We start from the raw sequence: 4,916 nt of genomic DNA, 5'->3' as shown, positions 1-4,916 counted from the left end.
TCTGTTTCGCGCCACTTAAGAGCTGTGCTTGCAAGGGAGATTTAAAAATGACTCAGAGAAGAGCAACCCACGTGGGCGGAGACTACGCAGGCCTGTGGAGTTTAAATCCACGTGGGGAGACAGACGATAGGGTACGTGGGGACTGGGAGTCAATCTGAGGCGTCTAAAGGGAAAATATAAGGAACTGCAGCAATACTGGAATATAAAAGCTGACTTGGTTCATGTCTATGTTTTCATGTCTCCTGACCCCTCTTTTCTCCCTTAACCTACTTCATGGCATTCTCACAGAGGAATTCCATCATCTGTTGCCCGATTTATTCTTCATATTATCACTGTTTCTGTGAGGATAATGACACAGATCCTATCAGGCACACAAATGCTGTTTCATTATATCACTATGGCTAATAGTATATCCCCATAAGGTCTTATGCTTTTATCTCTTCATCAGTGTTGGGGTTAAAGCTCTTCTTCCTCATTTCAGAGTTTCTCCTCTACTTCCCTATCACTTCCTCCCATTGCTTCTCTTTCACCTGCCTCATCCTCACTCAAACGTAAGGGATATTATTTATCACATACACAGCTAAATTTACCCATTCTCCAAATGTAAACCTTCAGCCATGTTCCATGGTTTCCTATATGTGTCCCATGTACTTTATACTTTGATCAATGCTTTAAGAGAACTCACTATCAATTGTAAACTATATGGATGAAAGGTATCATGTGTCTTCTTTCTGTTTTAATATTTATAACCATTCTTTTATACATTTATTTATTTATTTATTTATTTATTTTTACTTCAAAATTTCTACCTCCTCCCCTCTTCCCATTTTCCTCCCCCTCCCCCCATTTCCCTCCTTCTTCTTCTCCAGTTCAAAGAGCAGTAAGGGTTTCCTGCCCTGTGGAAAGTCCAAGGTTCTCCTTCCTCCATCCAGGTCTAGGAAGGTGAGCATCCCTCAAAGACTAGGCTCCCATAAAGCCAGTACATGCAGTAGGATCAAAACCCAGTGCCATTGTCCTTGGCTTCTCAGTCAGCCCTCCTTGTCTGATACATTCAGAGAGTCTTTATAATCATTCTTAATCTCCAACTAGTACCAGTACCTGTCATGTTGCATGAGTTTGGCCAGTGAAGTTTTGACCTGCTGCTCTAACTAATGCAAATTTCTTCAGGTTCAACTGTAGAAAAATCCCCATTTAAACAGGAAAACTTGACCAATTAGCACTAAATTTTACATTTCATAATGAGTGTCAAAGATCTAATATTTCATTTCTGCAGTGTTATGTTAGTAATACTGATGACTATAAATTATATCCATATGCTTTAATCCACAAAATGCCATTGATACTGTTGTGGAAATCAGGATGAGATGTTTTATGAATAATATAAAATAAGAAGCAACAATTTAGTTTGGAATCTTCACTTGAGTTATTCCACAGATGTCTATATTATGTGTATTGGCTAATTTATGTATCAAGTATTTGAAGCCTGATACCAGTTTTGGACAAATACTGCTTGCTATAAGGTATTATTTATTTTTTTCAAAACTGGGTTTTTCAATGTAATTATGCAGATAGTCTATAAAAGTCATTTAATTTATAGACTTTGAGTAATATTACTAACATTTTATGACATGCAATCACATGAATTAGAGGAAATGGACAGTTCACAAAAGGAAAATTTTGCATTATTTTTCCAAAGATACAACCTTGTAACCTATACTCTTTTCATTTTTGTCAATATTCCTGAAAGTTCTTCAAATGTTATCCTTATCAGTCTTGCACACTGGGTACTCCATATCTTAAGTCCCAGGAGTAGATGCCCATGCCACATATGTCATTTTTTTAATTCTGTACAAAACTGGTGAATGAATCTATCACATAACTCAAAGCTGACAACAGAGTAAAAACATTAAGAGATTTATCTAACTTTCTCTGATTTGTACGCCGATGTTCAACTGATTATTATCTTCTCAGACTAAAAGTGTTCAAAGCAGCTCATTTGAGAGTTTTGTATGTAGACCTGGAGGTTAGCATTACAGAGGGAAAACCACATAGGAAAAAGAAATCATGCACCATTTCAAAATATGTTCTCCTACTGTATCCAAGATTGGCCTCAATTATACAGTGCTCCTGCATTTACTTCCCAAGCACTGGCATTATAGGCATGTGCCACCATTCACAGTTTCTTCTTCTCCTCAAAATGTACAATATCTTTGTGTTAGGTAGGCATGTATGAAAAGATCAGAAGCCAGAGAAATCAACATCAACTGTTTTCACTGATGGGCCAATGTACTTTATACTGTTTTTAGATATTCAGCCCACTAATCTCAAATTAAATAACACATAAAAATCTCAAGTGACATGTTTCTCACATTTGGTACAACTTCCTATATCATCTTGTATTGTGTAGAGGCAGTGAGTTTAAATGAGTAGCTCTTGTAATTTTACATGAACACCTACATGATATTAATGTCTTCTTTGATGGACTTCACTTTGGAGCAGTCACAGATGTTACCACTAAAACACAGATTTGTGAACTTGTACAGACAAAATTAATCGTCATCTTTGGGGAACCCACAGGGCAAAGCATAGTAAAGACCCATTCAGCACTACAGCAGTCAACTGCATCTCACAGCATTGCTCTCAGATGAAATGGTGTGCTACTGAGGGAAAATTACCTAATGAGTAATTGTAATGAACCCATCCATATTAACTTAGTTATCTAATGATGATGAAACAAACACTTTTCCAGTGTGCTGACGTCTTAGGAGACAGAGAAAAGAAGAATGATATTATACCTGGAATACTGTCCTGCATCACACTGGAATTTCATGTGGCTTGTCATCAAGATGTGAGCTGTTTTCCTGAGTGTAACCAACTCTGCTGAAGCTGACTTAAATGTCTGGTTCAAGATCATTGTCACCTTTATTTTATTTGCAGGCAATATTTACTATTGGCCTCTGAACTCATCTATCTGTTCCATCCCTACGCTCATCCCTCTGTGGCCATGCCCAGGCTTTAGGGACTCTGCATCCCATAGGAATCCAGATCCTGTATAACTCATTAGAGACATAGTAAATACCCAGTACCTTTCTAGGACAAATTCACCCCAGGGATCTCCAGGGAGACCAATTATTATCATCTATCACTCATTCCAACACTTAGGGGAAGTTAAAATTATACAACAGCAATAAAAAAATCACCTAAACAAATAGCAGCAACAAGAAAGCCCCAAAAGCTTAGAGTGATGTAAACTTCTTGCCTCTTAAGGAAATGTACAGTGGTATTGTTTGACTGGAGCTCACTTTCTTAAGGGGAAAAGTGAAGAAGGATGAATTGAAAATCACCCCAAATCATCAGGCATTGTTCTGGTTGATAATGATTTAAAGAATCTTACATAACAAAATTTACATAAGAAACTATCTGTAGTTTTGTTTGTTTTGTTTTTTTTTTTCCCATGGGTGCAGTTGGTTGTAAGCCTTGCCTTTAATGGCTGAGACTTCTCTCCAGCCTACCTAACAGTAGCTTTTAAGCTGAAAGAGAAAGTAGAAAACCACACACATGAGAAGGCTCCCTAGGACAACATCTAAACAGATATACAATCTTATGAAAAATTTTAAACTTTATTAACCAACTTTCTATGTGTACCAATATGTGGAAAGTCAGAAATACTGCAAGCACATGGCATGTTTAATGATTCCTTAAGTCAATAGAGAAGCAATTCACATTCCTATGCATGTTCACTTATTTTGTCGTTTTATCTCTCTATGGAAATCTTAATTGTACCTGCTATGACCAGTGCCCTGTCCCCTCTCTTTATATGTGAGATTACTTTCTATTTTCATGTTCTACGAGTTCAACTATTGAGCATGAGTCTATAGGTAATATTAATAATTCCTTTCTTTAGGATAATTTTTGAATGAACTGACAGTCATGAGTTGGATGAAGTTCCATCTGTGATAATAAAATAGAAAAATTTAATCCCTGGAAGTCCTGATCCTTATAGGTTTAACCTTTACTGCAGTCTTAGAGATGATTAATGATTGTGTTTGAATGTGGAAATAGAAATTGAAATCTAAGGATTTATCCAGGGTTTTAGACACTGTTCTGCAAGTTCTGGTTGCATAGAACAACCACATTCTACTCGCTAACTAATTGGTTTCAATTACTGCAAGAATTATGATTCATCTACTTTCTGTGTTTTGGTTGACCCAAGAAGCAAAAGAGTTTGTATGGTAGGCTCCAATACCAGTTCAATCTTCCCTAAGTACTGTGATGTTCACTTACATGAATACAACTAAATAGCCTTAGCAATTTTAGTGTCATTCAAAGCAATTTATGATGCATTTTAGAACCCATAATCCCCCAAAGATGTCCTGTGCCAATTCACACTTACACTCACCTCTAACCAACCATGTGCAATTCAAGTTTACTTTATCTTTATACAGATTTTATATTCTTCATATTTCATGTGAATATAACTCTTCTTTGCTAACTTCTTTCTATCAGCATGTTTTCTAGGTATGTTTGTGTAGTTCTATGTGCCAATAACTGATTTTCTTATTGCCAAATAATACGTCATTACATAAATATGCATTGACTATTCATTTAATCATTGGTTAATTTATTTTCCCACTGAGGGATAATTATTAGTACAACTTCTGTGAATGTTGATGTATAGTCATTTATTTGAAATAATTATTGTAGGTTATGTGTCTAGTCATATGATAATTCTGCACTAAAATATTATTTCCCTTTTAAAATTTTAATATGTTACCCCAAAACCTCCACCAAAGAACTCCTAAAGCTGATAAACACCTTTAGTAATGTGGCAGGATACAAGATCAACTCCAAAAAATCAGTCGCCCTCCTATACACAAAGGATATGGAAGCAGAGAGGGAAATCAGAGAAGCATCAC

Source organism: Microtus ochrogaster, chromosome 7 (genome assembly GCF_000317375.1).
Source record: "Microtus ochrogaster isolate Prairie Vole_2 chromosome 7, MicOch1.0, whole genome shotgun sequence".
Classification (NCBI taxonomy): domain Eukaryota; kingdom Metazoa; phylum Chordata; class Mammalia; order Rodentia; family Cricetidae; genus Microtus; species Microtus ochrogaster.
This window is presented reverse-complemented; position numbering follows the sequence as displayed.